Source organism: Mustela nivalis (assembly GCF_964662115.1).
Source record: "Mustela nivalis genome assembly, chromosome: X".
In the NCBI taxonomy this organism is placed as follows: Eukaryota; Metazoa; Chordata; class Mammalia; order Carnivora; family Mustelidae; genus Mustela; species Mustela nivalis.
In genome coordinates this window covers 100,465,751-100,486,264 of record NC_139040.1, presented here as the reverse complement: position 1 = coordinate 100,486,264, position 20,514 = coordinate 100,465,751, and the positions used below count along the sequence as shown (strand labels likewise).

The 20,514-nt window shown below is 40.0% G+C and overlaps 1 protein-coding gene across 2 annotated transcripts in view; it reads right to left on the bottom strand.

Annotated features, from left to right (window-relative positions):
* SRPX (sushi repeat containing protein X-linked) overlaps positions 1–20,514 on the bottom strand; it is a 117,796-nt gene that overhangs the window by 22,425 nt on the left and 74,857 nt on the right. The window lies entirely within an intron of this gene.

Here is a 20,514-nt window from a genome sequence, read left to right as displayed (position 1 = left end):
AAGAACACAGAGGATCATAGGAGAAGGGAAAGAAAACTGAATGGGAAGTCATCAGGGACAAAAACCATGAGAGACTCTTAACTCTAGGAAACAAACTGAGTGTTGCTGGAGGGGAGGTGGGTGGGGGGATGGAGTATCTGGGTGATGGGCATTAATGAGGGCATGTGATGTGACTGATGAGCATTGGGTGTTATATGTAACTGATAAAACATTGAAGACTACATCTGAAAATTATTATATATTATATGTTGGCTAATTGAATTTAAATAATTAAAAAAACTCACAAAAATTCCCACAAATAATCTAATTTAAAAATGGGAAATATCAGAATAGAAATTTCTCCAAAGAAGATACACAAAAAGTCAGCAGGCAAATGAAAAGATGTTCAACGTCACAACTCATCGGGGAAATGCAAATCAAAATCATGAGATAGCCTCATCCTGTTAGAATGCCATCAGCAAAAAGACAAAAGATAACAAGTCCTGGTAAGGATGTGGAGAAAAGGGAACCCTTGTGCGCTGCTGGTGGGAATGTAAATTGGTGCTGTCATTATGGAAAATAATATGGTGGTACCCCCCAGATTAAAAATAGAACCTTCATATGACAGCAATTTCATTTCTGGATAGTTATCCAAAGGAAACAAGAACACTCACTAGAAGAGTGTTCAGTGCAGAGTTGTTTACAAGAGCCAAGACAAAGAAACAACCTCAGTGTCCATTGATGAATGAATGGATTAAGGAAATAGGAGAGGGGCGCCTGGGTGGCTCAGTGGGTTAAGCCTCTACCTTTGGCTCAGGTCATGATCTCAGGGTCCTGAGATCCAGTCCCACATTGGGTTCTCTGCTCGGTGGAAAGCCTGTTCTCCCCACCGCCCGCCTGCCTCTCTGCCTACTTGCGATCTCTCTCTGTCAAATAAATAAGTATTTTAAATAAGTATTTTAAAGAATACTTAAAAAAAAAGAAAATAGGAGATACACACAATGAAATATTACTCAGCCAAAAGAGAATAAAACCTTGTCGTTAGCAACACCATGAATGGACCATGAAGACACTATCTTAAGGGAAATAAGTTAAAGAAAGGCAAATAACATTTGATCTCACTTATATGTGAAATGCCAACAACAACAAAACACCAAATTCTTGGAAAAAGCTATCTTTTGATTTTGGGGAGTTGGGAGGGAGGGGGAATTGGAGAAAGGTGGTCAAAAGGTAGAAACTTCGTTACAAAATAAATATATCCTAAGGATATAATGTGAACCACAATGAGTACAGCTAGCACTGCTGTAGGATATGTATGGAAGTTGTTAGGAGAGAACAACCTGAGAGTTTACATCTCAAGGAAAAAATTTTTTCTTTTTGATTTCCAGTTTTATTGTATATACATGAGCTGATGGATGCCAACTTAACTTACATATATTGTGAAGTGATCACCACAGTAGGTCAAATCATTATGCTGTACACCTTAAACTCATACAATGATGGAGGTCGATTATATCTGAAAATACTTGGAGAGAAAAGACCCAGAGAGAAGCAAATGTGGCAATGGCATATAGTAGATTCTTAATAACTGGGAAGTCAGTTCTATAAAAAAGATACAATGAAATGATGGAGATATGTGACTTACTTGATAAGCAGTTCAAAGTAATGGTCATAAAGATGCTCACTGAACTTGGGGAGAAGAAAGAATGAGCAGAGTAAGAACTTCAAATCATAGATTTAAAAAAATGTAAGAGTAGTTAAAGATCAGACTAGATGACGCAGAAGAAAGGATCAATGAACTTGAACACAGGGCAGTGGAACCCAATCAACAATAAAAAGGAAAAAAAAAGAAAACAGTAAAAATAGCTTAATAGACTTATGGGACATTAACTGGAGTAACATTCACCTTGTAGGGACCTCAGAAGGAGAAGAGAGAGAAAGGGGCAGAAAACTTAATTGGGGAGGGTATGTGTTTTGGTGAGTGCTGTGAAGTGTGTAAACCTGGTGATTCACAGACCTGTACCCCTGGGGATAAAAATATATGTTTATAAAAAATAAAAAGTTTAAAAAAAAATAAATAAATAAATAAATAAATAAATAAAACTGCTGTAGGATCTAAAAAAAAAAAAAAAAAAAGAAAACTTAATTGATGAAGTAATGGCTAAACCCATCTCTAATCTGAAGAAGAACACAGACATCCATCCAGATCCAGGAAACACAGAGAGTTCAAATAAGAGAAACCCAAGGAGAGGCACATATCAAGACACAGCATAATTAAAATTTCAAAGGTTAAAGTCAAGAAGAGAATCTTAAAGCAGCAAAGGAGAACTATCTTTTTAAGTGCAAAGGGAACCCCCATGAGCCCTCTTAAGATTTTTCAGCAGGAACTTTTCAGGCCAGAGGGAGAGGCACAATACATTCAAAGTGCTGGGGAAAAAAACACAAAAAACGAAAACAATGAAAAAAAAAACTCCCAACCAAGAAGACTAACCAGTAAAAGTTATCATGCAGAATACAAAGAGATAAAGATTTTTACAGACAAATAAAAGTTAAAGGAATTCATTACCACTAAACCAACCTTACAAAAAACTGTTAAAGACAATTCTTGAAGCTGAAATGAAAGGGCAGTAATTCATAACAGAAAGACTCACTGGTAAAGGTAAATATATAGTAAAATTGGTGGATTGATCACATAAAGCTAGTATGAAGGTTTAAAGACAAGAGTACTAAAAATACATTAAAGGATAAACAAGATAAAAGATGTCCACTATGGGAGGAGGGGCAAGATGGTGGAGAAGTAGGAGACCCTGTTTCAACTGGTCCCTTAAAGTGAGCTAAATAGCTACCAGAACCCTCTGAACACCCATGAAATCAGGCTGAGATGTAGGATTATACACTGCTGGATCTCTACAGGGGCAGATGGCGACAGTGGACAGGTTAAGCGTACTGGGAACGCACAGACTAATATCAGAGGATAAACAGAAGGGGGAGAGAGCCACCAGAAGTGACCCATGGGAAAGTAATACCCCAATACGCAAGTGCCCTGTGATTGGAGACCAGCATTGACTTGGAGTCTGGTTAAAAGCACTCACAAAGAGCAAAAGATCTTCAGGGGCAACTGATGGAATTTGGTGGTCACGGGCCTGGGCCTAAGCCCATGGACCCAGGACAGCCACAACTGATGACCACCCATGCCAGAGAGAGTGTGGCAGCACAGCCTCCAGTTCCTGGTCCTGGAGCCCCCAGGGTTGCACAGCTTGAGGTAGTCTGGTGGACGCTCTCTAGAACCACAGCCTTTTGTGCTCTGCACACACTGTGCAATTGGAATCTGAACCACACTCCCCACCTGCACCTGAGAGAGCTCCATGCAGGTGCTAGCTGGCAGTCTCTAGGACCGGCCAAGGGTCAGGATGCTCCCAGCCCGGGCCTGAAGGAACTCAGCTCGATCTCTGGAAGGGATCCCTTGGAGGCAGAAGCAGATGTGGGGTAGCCAAGTGAATGAGCACACCTGGCCTGGTCCTCAGACAGCAGTCCCGGAAAGGGCAGCCCCCAGAAGTGGGCTCCCTGGACCATTATCGCTCATGGTTTTGGTACGGGGGTGCAGGGACAGGCAGGCACTTGGGCAACCCCTGAGACGGTGGCTGGGGATGTGCACTGCCTATGGGAGTTGCATGGTTCAGTGGAGACTGCAGAGAGGGATTCTGTGTGCTCTGGACCAACCAGAAGGGAGCTGACTGAGGCTTCTCTGAGACAGAGGTCTGGGTGCAGTTTGCTTTCCTCTAAATCTCTGAAAAGCTGCAAAAAGCACCAAAGAACAAGAACCTCCAGAGAACAAAAGCCTGAAAAACTGATTTCCACCGAGCCCAGCCCCCTGATATGGGGCAGGAGGACTCAACCCAAGCGAGAATGACTGAAAAACAACATGGCAGGCCCCTCCCCCAGAAAGCCAGCAGATAGAAGGAGAGGACACCACCATAGGGTCCCCATAAAACTGTAAAGCCCCAATATCAGAAGAAAACAATATATTAAGCTCCCAGTATTTCCCTAAAACCTATTTCATAGATACAGCTTTTTAAAAAATTCATTCTCACGATTCTTATTCTTTCTTTAACTTACCTACCATTACAACTAGAAGTTTAATACAACATATTCCATAATAACCTTTTAACGTGAACTTTTTTCATATGTATACTTGTATTTTCTTTTTCTTTTCTACTTTTTAAAATATACGTACAGATATAAGCTTCAAGGTAATCCTCTTTCCCTAACCAATACTACCCCTATATATAAACCAGTTTTAATTTCCCTTTATCTCTAGAAAGTTGAGTCCTTCAACAAAGATATCAAGATACACCCAGGAAGAACCAAAATAACCTTCCTCGCCCACATCCAGGATTTATAACCACCCTCCCATCTTCTTCTGTCAGTGTTTTGTGTATTTGTTTTTCTTCTGGTATTATATAAATCTTATTCTTGGGGTTCATTTTGGCGAGTTCTTTTTTTTTCCTTGTCATTTACTTTTGTCAGTCTTTTTGTTTGTCTGTTTTTGTTTATATACCTTATAAATCTTACTTTCGGGGTTCATTCTGGCTGGGTTTTCTTTTTCCCCTATCTTTTTTCTTTCTTTTTGGTGGCAACTTCTGATTGCTTAGAAGCATTCCAGGGTGCACCTTGCAGGATCGTGGTTGATACATTCAACTATACATTCCCTCAACCACCTCTCACCAAAATGACTAGGAGAAGGAACACCCAACAGAGGAAAAATTCAGAGACTGTGCCCTCTCCATCAGAACTACAGGATATGGACATAAACAGTATGTCAGAAAGGGAGTCAGGGTTAACAATTATCCAGGCAATGGCTAGGATGGAGAAAACCATTAGTGACAACATAGAATCTTTAAGGGCAAAAGGGAGACCCGACTTGGCAGAAGTTAAAAATGCTACCAATGAGATCAATTCTAATCTAAATACTCTAACAGCTAGGGTAACCAAGACAGAAGATAGAACTAGTGATCTACAGGACAAAATGGTAGAGAAAAAGGATCAGAAGGAGGCATGGAACAAACATCTTAGAAGCCATGAAAACATGGCTATGAAATAAATGATGCTATGAAATGTTCCAATGTCAGAATTATTGGGATCCCTGATGGGGTGGAGAAAGAGAGAAGACTAGAAGATATAGTTGAACAAATTCTGGATGAACATTTTCCCAGTCTGGGGAAAGGAACAAGCCTTCGGGTCCTAGGGGCAAAAAGAACAGCCATCAAAATCCACAAATCTAGAAAGACCTCAAGGGACTTAATTGTGAGGCTCACAAATCATAGTTTTAGACAGGAGCTGCTGAGGGCAGCTAGGGGTAAGAGTCCTTATGTACAGAAGAAGGTCCATTAGAATAATGCCAGATTTGTCCACAGAAACCTGGCAAGCCAGAAAGGGCTGGCAAGACATATTTCAGGCACTAAATGGGAAGAACATGCAGCCAAGAATACTTTACTCAGCAAGGCTGACATTCAAAATGGATGGAGAGATAAAGAGCTTCTAAGACTGGCAAGGTTTAAGAGTATGTGACTACCAAGCTGGCACTACAACATATATTAAGGGGGGGGGGTATAGAAGAAAAAAGAACCCAAGAGTGACATAGAACAGAAATTGACAGACAATCTATAGAAACAAGGACTTCACAGGCAACATGATGTCAATAAAAACGTATCTTTCTATAATCACTGTCAACGTGAATGGCCTAAACGCTCCCATAAAATGGCATAGAGCTACATACCGGATAAAACAACAGGACCCATCCATATGCTGTCTACAAGAGACCCATTTGGAACCTAAAGATACATCCAGACAGAAAGTGAAGGGATGGAGAAGCATCTTTTATGCCAATGGGCCTCAAAAGAAAGCTGGGGTAGTGATTCTCATATCAAATAAATTAGATTTTAAACTAAAGACTGTAGTCAGATAAAGAAATATACTACCTCATTCTTAAAGGGTCTATCCACCAAGAAGATCTAATAATTTTAAATATTTATGCCCCCAATATGGGAGCAGCCAACTACATAAGCCAACTGTTAATAAAAATAGAGTCCTATTGATATGAATACTTTAATAGTAGGGGAACTTAACATGCCACTCTCAGTAAGAGACAAATCATCCCAGCAGGAAACCAGTAAAGAAACAAGAACTTTGAATGACACGTTGGACCAGATGGACCTCACAGATATATACAGAACATTATACCCTAAAACAGAAAACTCATTCTCCTCAAGGGCACATGCAACTTTCTCCAGAATAGACCATATACTGGGTCAAAAATAAGGGTTCAACCGATACCAAAAGATCGACATTATTCCCTGCATATGCTCAGACCACAATGCTTTGAAACTGGAACTCAACCACAAGAGGTTTGGAAGGAATTCAAACACTTGGAAGCTAAAGACCACCCTGCTTAAAAATGTTTGGATCAACCAGGAAATCAAGGAAGAACTTAAACAATTCATGGAAACCAATGAGAATGAAGATACATCAGTCCAAAACCTTTGAGATACAGCAAAGGCAGACCTAAGGGAGAAATACATAGCCATCCAAGCTTCCCTCAAAAAAACTGAAAAATCCAGAATAAATCAGCTCTCTTTACACCTTAAAGAACTGGAAAAGCAACAACAAATTACGCCAATCCCATGCACAAGAAGGAAAATAATCAAGATTAGAGCAGAGATCAATGAGATAGAAACTAGAGATACAGTAGAACACATCAACAAAACGAGAAGCTGGTTCTTGAAAGAATCATTAAGATTGATAAAACTAATCCAAAAGAAGAGAGAGAGGGCCCAAATTAATAAAATAATGAATGAAAGGGGGAGAGGTCAAGACTAACACCAAGGAAATAGAAAAAATCATCAGAAATTATTATAAACAGTTAAATGCCAATAAGTTAAGCAACCTAGAAGAAAGGTATGCATTCCTGGAAACCTATAAACTGAATTAGGAAGAAATTGACAACCTGAATAGACCAATATCTAGTAATGAGATTGAAGCAGTGATCAAAAACCTCCAAAAAAAAAAAAAAAAAAAAGCACCTGGGACCTGATGGATTCCCTGGGGAATTCTACCAAACATTCAAAGAAATAAGATTTATTCTTCCGAAGATGTTTCAAAGAATTGAAGCAGAAGGAAAACTTCCAGACTCTTTCTATGAAGCCAGCATTACCCTGATCCCCAAACCAGGCAAAGGCCCAAGAAAAAGGAAAATTTCAGAGCAATATCCCTGATAAATATGGATGCTAAGATTCTCAACATGATCCTAGCTAATAGGATCCAACATTACATTAAAAATATTATCTCACAGTACATTAAAAAGATTATCCACCAGGACCAAGGGGATTTATTCCTGGGATGCAAGGTGGTTCAACATTCACAAATCAATCAATGTGATAGAAGAAATCTATAAGAGATGAGTGAAGAACCACATGGTCCTCACAATTGATGCATAAAAAGCATTTGACAAGATACAGCATCCATTCCTGATTAAAATGCTTCAAAGTATAGGGATAGAGGGAACATTCCTCAGCTTCATAAAATCTATCTATGAAAAACCCGCAGCAAATATCCTCAATGGGGAAAAGCTGACAGTCTTCCCTTTGGGATCAGGAACACAAGGATAGTCACTCTTACCACCATTGTTCAACATAGTACTAGAAGTCCTAGCAACAGCAATCAGACAACAAAAAGAAATATAAGGTATTTAAATTGGCAAAGAAGAAGTCAAACTCTTTCTTCGCAGATGACATGATACTTTATATGGAAAACCCAAAGACTTCACCCCCAAACTACTAGAACTCATACAACAATTCAGTAATGTGGCAGGACACAAAATCAATGTAGAGAAATCAGTTGATTTCTTATACACTAACAATGAAAATAAATAAATGGAAATTAGAGAAATCAATTCCATTTATTATATAGCACCAAAAACCATAAGATTCCTGGGAATAAACCTAACCAAAAAGGTAAAGGATCTCTATTTGAGGAACTACAGAACACTCATGAAAGAAATTGAAGATACAAAAAGATGGAAAAGCATTCCATGCTCATGGATTGGAAGAATAAACACTGCTAAAATATCTATACTGCCTATAGCAGTCTATGCTTTCAATGTCATCCCAATCAAAATTCCACAAGAGTTTTTCAAAGTGCTGGGACAAACAATGCTAAACTTTGTATGGAACCAGGAGACCCTGGATTGCTAAGGGAATGTTGAAAAAGAAAAACAAAACTGGGGGCATCACATTGCCTGGTTTCAAGCTTTACTACAAAGCTGTGATCACCAAGACAGCATGGTACCGGTACAAAGACACATAGACCAGTGGAACAGAGTAGAGAGCCCAGATATGGACCCACAATTCTATGGTCAACTAATCTTCGACCAAGCAGGAAAAAATATCCAGTGGGAAAAAGACAGTTTCTTCAATAAATGGTGCCGGGAAAATTGGACAGCTATGTATAGAAGAATGAAACTTGACCATTCTCTTACACCATTCACAAAGATACACTCAAAATGAATAAAAGACCTCAACATGAGGCCTGAATCTATCAAAGTCCTAGAGGAGAACATAGGCAGTAACCTCTTTGACATCAGCCACAGCAACTTCTTTCAAGACATGTCTCCAAAGGCAAAGGAAAAAGAAGTGAAAATAAACTTTTGGGATTTTATCAAGATCAAGAGCTTCTGCACAGCAAAGGAAACAGTCAATAAAACAAAGAGGCAACCCACGGAATGGGAGAAGATATTTGCAAATGACACTACAGACAAAGGGCGGATATCCAAGATCTATAAAGAACTCCTCAAACTCAACACACACAAAACAGATAATCATGTCAAAAAATGGGCAGAAGACATGAACAGACACTTCTCCAAAGAAGACATACAAATGGCTAACAGACACATGAAAAATTGTTCATCATCATTAGCCATCAGGGAGATTCAACTCAAAACCACATTGAGATACCACCTTACACCAGTTAGAATGGCCAAAATCAACAAGACAGTAAACAATATGTGTTGGAGAGGATGTGGAAAAAGGGGATCCCTCTTACACTGTTGGTGGGAATGCAAGTTGGTGAAGCCACTTTGGAAAACAGTGTCGAGATTCCTTAAGAAATTAAATATAGAGCTACCCTATGACTCTGCAATTGCACTACTGGGTATTTACCACAAAGATACAGAGGTAGTGAAAGGAAGGGCCATCTGTACCCCAAAGTTCATAGCAATGACCATAGTTGCCAAACTGTGGAAAGAGCTAAGATGCCCTTCAACAGACAAATGGATAAAGAAGATGCGGTCCATAATATATAATGGAGTTTTATGCCTCCATCAGAAAGGATGAATACCCAACTTTTCTTTCAACATGGATGGGACTGGAGGAGATTATGCTGAGTGAAATAAGTCAAGCAGAGAGAGTCAATTATCATCTGGTTTCACTTACTTCTGGGGCATAAGGAATAGCATGGAGGACATTAGGAGAAGGAAAAGTGAATTGGGGGAAATCGGAGGGGGAGATGAACCATAAGAAACTGTAAACTTTGAGAAACAAACTGAAGGTTTTAGACAGGAGGGGGGGATGGGTGAGCCTGGTGGGTATTAAGGAGGGCATGTCTTTCATGGAGCACTGGGTATGGTACATAAACAATGAATCTTGAAATACCGAAAAATAAGATAAATAAATAAATAAATAAATAATCAGTGGTCTCAGATGCAGGAGAGCCTGAAGGCTACAGGAAACTGAGTCCCTGCCCTTAAAGGGGCAGCATAACAGAAAGCCCTGCTGAGATACAGCACAGATGCAGCAGTTTGAAAAATGTTTGGGCCATATGGAGAAAAGATCTGTTTATTCATCTCAGAGTGTATACTGGAGAGGCAGTGATCTTGGGAGAGATTTCTCTAAGAACAGAAGAGCTATAGGGCCTCTTACTCGACCCCTCCAATGTAGATACATGGACACCAACAGGACCAGTGCAGCACCAGCACTCTTCACCTATCTGGCTAACAGTGGGCCCTGGCACCTTGCTGGCACTCTACACTACCTCCCTCCATTCTCCTCCAATACACCCTTGGCAGGAATCCATCCAAGGTTGCGCTCCAAGTGCAGCAGTGTGTAAGCAACCCCAACAGGGGCTAGCACCTTTCCCAAAGTGTCTCCTGCCCTGGGGAAAGGGGAAAAAACCCACACATATCAATTCGACTTTGGCCCCAGCAGTGAACCGGGAGCAAACTCCTGGTCTGAGTGCAAGAGCCACCCACCAATGAAAGCTTCTGGGGTCCAACGCATGGAAAGGACCCTTCAGTTTGGTGCTACTATACTTCTGGCCCAGCGACAACACAGGGACCAAACCCTGCTCAGAACAGGCAAACAGGTTCTGATGAACAGGATACATTGCTCTTCAGGGCACTACAGAAAGAGAAGGAGATGTATCTGACATTCTTAACACATAAACAGACACAGAAAGTTAGGCAAAATGAGGAGACAGAATATGTCCCAAATTAAAGAATTGGGGGGGGGATCACAGCAAGAGCACTAAAATAAATGGAGATAAGTAATATATCTGATAGAGAATTTTAAGTAATGGTCATAAAGGTACTCACTGGACTTGAGAAAAGAGTGGAGGACCTCAGTAAGACTCTCAACAAAGAGAAGGAAAACATAAAAAAAAAAAGAATCAGAGATGAGGAACTCAACTGAAATTAACAACATGCTTGATGGAATAAATAGACTAGAGGAAGCAGAAAAACAGATCAGCAACCTGGAGGACAGGGTAATGGAAAGCAATCAAGCTGAATGGTAGAGTAAAAAGAATAAAAAATTAAAATATACTAAGGAAACTCAGTGACACCATCAAGCATAATAATATTTGCATTATAGGGATTCCAGAAGAAGAAAGGGGGACAGAAAATTTATTTGAAGAAGTAATAGCTGAAAACTCTCTGAATCTGCAGAAGGAAACAGAAATCCAAATCCAGGAGGCACAGAGAGCACCCCAACAAATTCAGCCCAAGGAAGTCCACACCAAGAAACACAGGAATTAAAATGGCAAAAAGCACTGATAAAGAATTTTAAAAGCAGCAAGAGAAAAGAAAACCATTACATACCAGGAAAACCCTACAAGGCTGGCAGCTGCTTTTTCAGCAGATAACTTGCAGGCCAGAAGGAAGTGGCAGGACATATTCAAAGTGCTGAAGGAGAAAAACCTACAACCAAGGATTTCTGTCCAGTGAGGCTATCATTCAGAATAGAAGGAGAGATAAAGTTCCTGGACAAGCAGAGGTTAAAGGAATTCATCACCACTACATCAGTCTTTTGTAAGAAATGTTACAGAGGAGTGTTGGAGTGAAAAGGAAAGACCATAAGCAGGAATAAGAAAAGTAGGAAGCACAAAAGTATTAAATATATCTATAAAAATCAGTCAAGGGACTCACAAAATAAAAGGATGTAAAGTTTGACACCCCATACCTAAAACTGGGGTTGGGGATGGAGCAGAGTAAACCTTTAGGGCTTTTAGAATGGATTCAAACTTAAGTTAAAGCAAACTTTAACTTAATATGCAGAGATGTTATATATTAAACCCAGTGGCAACCACAAATAACAAAACAGTAATATATATGCAAAAAATAAAGAGAAAGGAATCCAAGGACATCACTAAAGAAAGCCAACATATCATAAGAGAAGAAAGCAAAGAAGAAAGGAACAGAGAAGAATGACAAAAACAGCCATAAAACCAGTAACAAGGTGGCAATAAGTACATCCCTATCAGTATGAACTTTGAATTGTGAATGGACTAACCATTCCAATCAAGACATAGGATGTAAGAATGGATAAAAAAAAATAAAAATCCACCTATGTCCCCCCTACCAGAGACTCATGTCAGACCTAAAGACACATGCAGATTGAAACTGAAGGGATGGAAAAATTTTTGTCATGCAAATGGAAGTAGAAAAAACAAGCCATGGTAGCAATACTTAGGTCAGATAAAACAGACATTAAAACAAAGAATGTAATGAGAGACAAAAAAGGACACTGTATAATTATAAAGGGGATAATCAAGAAGATTTAATAACTGTAAATATTTATGCATCCAAGGTGGGAGCACCCAAATACATAAAGCAGCTAATAAACATAAAGGAAGTAATCGATAGGAATACAGTAATGGTAGGGGGCTTTCACACTCCATTACATCAATGGCTAATTCAATGAGAAAAATCAACAAGGTAAAAGCAGCTTCCAGTGACACACTGGGGGCCATATATACCAACAGATATATTCAGAACATTCCATCCCAAACCAGCAGAACACCCATTCTTTTAAAATGCACATGGTACATTCCTCCAGAGTAGATCACATGTTAGACCACAAAACAAAGTCTTACAGAGATTGTACCGTATATCGGTTTTGACTATAACATTTTGAAACTTAAAATTAACTAAAAGAAAAAAATCTGGAAAGAAACAAATACATGGAGGTTAAATGACATGTTACTAAACAATATATGGGTCAAGGAAGAAATAAAAGAAGAAATTACAAAATAATGGGTGACATATGAAAAGGAAAACACAATGGTCCAATGTCTTTGGGATGCAGCAAAAGCTGTTCTAAGAGGGAAGTATATAGCAGTACAGGCCTACCTCAAGAAGCAAGAAAAATCTCAAACAATTTCACTTACCACTAAAGAACCAGAAAGAAGAAATAAAAAAAAAAAAAAAAAACAGTAGAAGGAAGGAAGTAATGAAGATTAGAGCAAAAACAAATGAAATACAACAACAACAGCAAAAATAGAACAGATCGGTGAAACCAGGAGCTGATTCTTTAAAAAGATCAATAAAATTTATAAATCTTTAGCCAGACTAATCAAAAACAAAAACAAAAATACAAAGGTGAGAGACTCTAAAACAAAATCATGGAGGAGAAATAAGAACCAACACCACAGAAAAACAATCATGAAGAGAATATTATGAAAAACTAAATGCCAACAAATTAGACAACCTAGAAGGAGAAATTCCTAGAAACATGTAACCTCCCAAAAGTGAATCTAAAAGAAACCGAGGGCTTCTAGAGTAGACAGGGGGTTGGGGGGGATGGGGTGGCTGGGTGATGGACATTGGTGGGGGGTATGTGCTATGGTGAGCACTGTGTATTGTTTAAGATTGATGAATCACAAACCTGTACCCCTGAAACAAACACTACACTATATGTTAATTAAAAAATAAAGCAGCAAAAAAAGAAGAAATGTAACATTAAAACAGACAGATCAGCAATAAAACTGAATCGGTAATAAAAGAATTCCTAAGAAACCAAAGTCCAGGACCAGATGGGTTCAGAGGTGAATCCTACCAAGCATTTGAAGAAGAGTTAATACGGGTGGCTCAGTCGGTTAAGCACCTGCCTTTGGCTCAGATCATAATCCCAGGGTCCTGGGATGGAGTCCTGCATCATGATCCTTGTTCAGCAAGAAGCCTGCTGCTTCTCCCTCTGCCTGCCACTCCCTCTGCTGTGCTCTGTCTCTCTCTTGGTCTCAGGTAAAAATAAAATCTTAAAACAGATAAAGAGTTAATACGTGTTCTTCTCAAAATATTCCAAAAATTATAAATGGTGGGAAAGCTTTCAAATGCATTCTATGAGGCCAGCATTACCATGATGCCTAAACCAGATAAAGATACCACAAAAAAAAGAGAACTACGGGCCAGTATTTCTAATGAACATGGATGTAACAATTCTCAACAAAATATTAGCGAATCAAATCCAAGGATACATTAAAAAAAATCATTCACCATGAGCAAGTGAGATTTATTCATGGGATGCAAGGATGGTTCAGTACTCACAAGTCAATGTTATGCATTACGTCAATAAGAGAAAGGACTAAAACCATATGATTATCTCCACAGATGGAGAAAAAACATTTGACAAAGTACAACAGCCACTCATGATAAAAAAAAAAACTCTCAACAAAGTGAGTTTAGTGGGAACCCACCTCAACATAATAAAGGCCATATATGAACACCCCACAGCTAACATCATACTCAATGGTGAAAAATAGAGCATTTCCCCTAAGCTCAGGAACAAAAGAAGTAGGTCTAATAATCACCACTTTTATGAGACATAGTATTAGAAGTCCTAGCCACAGCAATCAGACAACAACAACAAAGTCATCCAAATTGGTATGGAAAAGCTAAAATTTTCACTATTTACAGATGACATGACATTACATATAGAAAACCATAAGGACCCCAACAAAGGCCTAGTAGAACTAATAAATGAAGTCAGTAAGAGCAGAAGATACAAAATCAGTACAGAAACCCTTTGTATTTCTATACACTAATAATCAAGTGGCAGAAAGGGAACTTAAGAAAACAGTCGCATTTATAAATTTAATCAAAACAGTGAAATACCTAGGAATCAACTCAACCAAGGAGGTCAAAGATGTGTATTCCGAAAATTATAGAACACTGATGAAAGAAATTAAAGACGACACAAAGAAATGCAAAAATATTCCATGCTTATGGATTGGGAGAACAATTATTATTAATTTGTCTACACTACCCAAAGCAATCTACAGATTTAGTGCAATTTCTATCAAAACACCAACACCATTTTTCAAAAAACTAAAAGAGACAATCCTAAAATTTATATGGAACCACAAAAGAATGCAAATAGCCAAAGCAAACTTGAAAAAGAACAAAATTAGTGGTATCACAATTCCAGATTTCAAGATAAACTAAAAAGCTGTAGATGGGCACCTGGGCGGCTCAGTTGGCTAAGTGTCTCGTCTTTGGCTCAGGTAATGTTCTCTGGGTCCTGGGATTGAACCCCGCATCGGGCTCTCTGCTCAGAGAGCAGTCTCCTTCTCCCTCTCCCTCTGCTTCTCCCCCTGCTTGTGCTCTCTCTCTGTCAAATAAATAAAATCTTTTTTAAAAAAGCTGTAGTAATCTAAACAGTATGGTACAAGCACAAAAACAGACACATAAATAAATGAAACAGAATAGAGAGCCCAGAAATAAACCCACAATTATATGGTCAATTAATCCTTGACAAAGGAGGCAAGACTATGCAATGGGAAAATAGTCTCTTCAACAAGTGGTGTTGGGAAAACTGGACAGCCACATGCAAAAGAATGAAATTGGACCTCTTTCTTAAACCATATAGGAAAATACATTCAAAATGGATGAAAGACCTAAATGGGAGACCTGAAACCATAAAAATCCTGGAAGAGAACACAGGCAGTAATTTCTCTAACACTGGCCATAACACCATCTTTCTAGATAGGTCTCCCAAGGCAAGGGAAACAAAAGTGAAAATAAACTATTGGGACTACACCAAAATAAAAAAGCTTCTACTGGACAGCAAAGGAAACCATCACCAAAACAAAAAGGCAACCTACAGAACGTCATTGGCAAATGACATAGCCAATACAGGCTCAGTAGTCAAAATATGTAAAGAACTTATAGAACTCGACTCTCAAAAAACCAAATAGTCCAATTAAAATGGGTGGAAGAGATGAACAGAAATTTTTCCAAAGAAGAAATACAGATGGCCAAGAGACACATGAAAAGATGCTCAACATCACTCATCTGGGAAATACAAATTAAAACCACAATGCGATACCACTTTATACTTGTCAGAATGGCTAAAATCAAAAACACAAAAAGGAAAAAGTATTGGTGAGGATGTAGAGAAGAAGGAACCCTTGTGCACTGTTGGTAGTGACGCACACTGGTACAGCCACTGTGGAAAACAGTGTTTTCTCGAAAAGTTAAAAACAGAACTACCATACAATCCAGTAATTCCACTACCAGGTATTTACCTAAGGAATATGAAAATGCTAATTCAAAAGGATATATGCACTCCCATGTCTACTGCAGCATTATATACAATGGCCAAACTCTGGAAGCACACCAGGTGTCCATCAATACATGAATGCAAAGTAAAGATGTGGTACACACACACACGCGCGTGCGTGCGCGCACACACACACACACACACACACACACACACAATGGGATATTACTCAGCCATAAAAAAGAATGAAATCTTGCCATTTGTGACAACATGGATGAACCTAAAGGGTATAATCCTTGAGGTGAAATAAGTCAGAGAGTGACAAATACCATGTGATTTCACTTATATGTGAATTTAAGAACAAAAACAAAGAAAAAAGAGACAAACCAAGAAACAGATGCTTAACTACAGAGAAGTGATGGTTATAGGGCTTGGTGGGAGGCCGGGGGAGGTAGGTGAGTAGGGGGACAGGTAAAATAGTTGATGGGGATTAAAGGAGACCCTTATCTAGATGAGCACTGAGTAATGTATATAATTGTTAAATCACTATTTTGTACACCTAAAACATGACACCATATGCTAATTATACTATAATTAAAAATTTTAAAAAGGAAACAAAAACAAAAACTAGTAAGAATATGTCAAACCAAAAAGCTCTGCACAGCAAAGGAGTCCATCCACAAAATGAACATGGAACTTACTGAATGAGAGAAAATACTTACAAATCATTTATCTGATTGGGGTTAATATCCAAAATATATAAAGAGCTCATACAACTCAATAACAAAACAACAAAAATCCAACTGAAAAATGAGCAGAAGACATGAACAGATGTTTTCCCAAGGAAGTCATCGGATGGCCAACAGGTACATGAAGGTACATGAAGATGCTCAACATCACTGATCATCAGGGAAATGCAAATCAAAACCACAATGAGATAACACCTCACACCTGTCAGAATGGCCAAAATCAAAAATGCAAGAAACAAGTGTTGGCAAGGATGTGGAGGAAGGGGAACCCTTGTGCACTGTTGGTGGGAATGTGGTGCAGGTACTGTGGAAAACAGTAAGGAGGTTCCTCAAAAAGCTAAAAATAGAATTGCCACCTGATCTATCAATTCCAATTCTGGATATTTGTCTGAAGAAAACGAAACCCTATCAAAAGATATCTGCACCTCCATGTTCACCGTAGCATTATTTACAATATCCAAGACCTGGAAACAACGTAATTTTCCATCAATGGATGAGTGGATAAAGAAAATGTGGTATATGCACACAATGGAATATTGCAGAGTCATAGAAAAGAATGAGATCTTCCCATTTCCAACGGCATGGATAGTCATTGAGGTCATTACATTTAGTGAAATAAATCAGACAGAAAAACATAAATACCGTATGATCTTACTTCTATGTGGAATCTCCAAGAACTGAAAAAGACGATAAAAAAATAAAAAGCGATCTCCTGTGTATAGCAAACAGACTGGTGTTTTCATGAGGCGGGGGTGGGAAGATGGGTGAAGTGGGTAAAGAGGGCCGAAAGGTACAAGCTTCAAATTATAAAATAAAAAGTCCCGAGCACATAATGTACAGCAGAGAGACTGTCGTTAATGATACTTTATCATCTATTAGAAAGTAGGAAAGTAGATCTTGAAAGTTCTCATAAAAAAATTTATATCGAGGTTTGGTGACAGATGTTAACTGGGATATTGTGACGATCATTTTGTAATCTATATCAATATTGACTCGTGGTGCCATATAACTAGTTACAGGTCAATGATACTTCAATTTATTTATTTTAAGATTTTTTTTTAAAGATTTTATTTATTTATTTGACAGAGAGAAATCACAAGTAGATGGAGAGGCAGGCAGAGAGAGAGAGGGAAGCGGGCTCCCTGCCGAGCAGAGAGCCCGATGCGGGGCTCGATCCCAGGACCCTGAGATCATGACCTGAGCCGAAGGCAGCGGCTTAACCCACTGAGCCACCCGGGCGCCCCTTATTTTAAGATTTTATTTATTTATTTGACAGACAGAGATCACAAATAGGCAGAGAGGCAGGCAGAGAGAGAGAGAGGAGGAAGCAGGTTCTCTGCTGAGCAGAGAGCCCAATGCGGGGCTCGATCCCAAGACCCTGAGATCATGACCTGAGCACAAGGCAGAGGCTTAACCCTCTGAGCCACCCAGGTGCCCCTTATTTTTTTATTTTAAAGATTTTATCTTAGAGAGAGAGAGAGAGCATGAGCCAGTGAGTGGGAGCAGAGAAGGAGAGAATCTCGGACCCTGTGCTGACTGTGGAGCTCAGTGCAGGGCTCGATCTCAGAACCCGGAGATCATGACCTGAGCTGAAACCAAGAGTCAGACGCCTAACGGACTCAGCCACCCAGGCGCCCCAGTGATACCTCAATTTAAAAAGAGAAAAAAGAAAGTTCCAGCCCTGTGAATCAGCCCTTGGCAAGAGGCTTGGGAATGTGGTCTCCTCAGCCACATGCCAGGAGGTCACATTGGGAAGAGCAATGGCAGTTGGTAACAGCAAAGTAATATAAGATGAATCTGGCCTATTGAGGAAAGAAAATTTAAACTCCTGAGTTACTGTAACACCAAGTATTTTACTACCGTTCCACTGAAGCAGCCCTCCAGAAGGCGATGGAATTGGTAAGGATAGAAATACGTATTTTTATTATTCTAACTGAATGTCCTACGTCAATCAAACCGTCCCTTGAAGGCTCTGGTTAGAACACCAGTGTAAATATGCTGGGTGGGCAGGGGGTCACATATAAACACCTGGATAGCAGGTAGCTTCTCCGACTGAGCTAGGCAAACTGAAGGACTCCATGAAAATCTGCTTTTTGCTCCTTTTCCTACTCCTACTCTTGCATCCCTGCTTTACACGTGCCTTATAATGCAAGCAGCGTAGGTCCTCCTTGTAAAGGACAAGGTGTTAATGACTTCTTTCAAACAGATGACATCTAAGGACCAGGTGAGAATGACCCGAGGAAGTCATCAGATGCACATTCCAGACCGAGGACACTAGGCCTCTTCAAAACCAAACACCTCCCTCGGCCCCCGCCAGCTCTAAGGACTGACATGCGGGTCCTCGTCTTCATTCTAACTGGTTCCCAGATGCCTGAGAGGACATGTACCCCAGACCACGATCCTCAATAACATCGCAGACCTTGAACAAAGGCACTCTCTCCTTCCCTTTCGGAGTTTCCCCGGGCGCTCTCTACCTGAATTCTCTCCACACCTTCCATCAACTCCACTTTCACTGCTGGCTTGCATCTGATTTCTATCCTGGTGCACACAGGGACCCTCGTGGCTAGTCCTCAGGGACCCCATTCTGAGCCTTTGGACTCTGCCTACCAACATCAGCATGATTTAATTTGTAACTTAGCAAGTACCCGAAAAGATGGGATAGACTAGGGCAGGGGACAGCACACATTTTTTGGTAAGGAGCCAGGGAGTGACTATTTTAGGCTTCCCGGGGTTGGATAGTCTCCTTCCTACCTAGTCAGCTGTACTGCTGGAGCGCAAGACCAGCCACAGACCACACGCAAATGAATGTGTAGGGCCGTGTTCCCATCAAATTTCACTTCCAAAAGCACAGAGGATAAGCAACACAGAGGAAAAGCTTGCCAACAGAGGAAAAGCAAGTTGCCTGGGTTATTCATTTTTCTACAAAATGAAGAAGAAATGAGGAAACATATGCTTGTGTAGCCTTCGAGGCCAATCTCCCCCACAGTGGAGTCGTACAGCCCTGGGACACCCGAAGAGAAGTCCCAGCTGGGACAGGGCGATACAGAGATGGAGGGAGGCAGGGAAGGTGGCAGGGATTGGGAGTAAAAATGTAATAAACTGAGTTTCTGTCGAAGGGAAAAAAATAAAAACTTTACATGGTTCTTCTGAGTTTATGGGCACCTTTCGAGTACATGGGGAGAAGGAAGAAAGACTAATCCTTATTCATCGTATAAATGCTGAGATGAGAAGTAAAACTGTAAACTATTAAACCAAAATTGGGTTTGGTTTTTTTTTTTTTTAGATTTTATTGAGAGCGAGCGAGCAAGCTAGTGAGAGCACATGAACAGGGGAAGGGGACGAGGAGGAGAATCCCCAGCAGACCCTGCATGGAGCCCAACTCAGGGTTCAAAGTGGGGCTGGATCTCACAGCCCTGAGATCATGACACGAGCTGAAAGCATCAGACACTCAACGGACTGAGCCACCCAGGTGCCCATCAACCAAGACTGTCTGAACACTTAGTCTTATTTTTGTTCACTGTAGTAAGGAGAGGAGAAGGGAGTTGAGGGAAATTGGAGGGGACGTGAACCATGAGAGACTATGGACTCTGAAAAACAATCTGAGGGTTTTGAAGGGGCGGGGGGGGGTGTGGGAGGTTGGGGTACCAGGTGGTGGGTATTAGAGAGGGCACGGATTGCATGGAGCACTGGGTGTGGTGCAAAAACAATGAATACTATCATGCTGAAAAGAAAAAAAAAAGGTTAATAAAGGGGGAAAAATAGCAAAAAAAAAAAAAAAAAAAGGTGCATCACAGTGCCCACGACCCGGCAGAACATCCTGACTCTTACGCATTCAGTCATGGTCAGCTGCTGTTATCCCAAACCAGCTTCTGGACAAAATCTAACAAGCTCTAGTTTGATCCTTTCTGTTTCTAATTTCTCCCCCAAAAGACTCTGGTTGCCTCGTTTTGTAGTTATAAAAT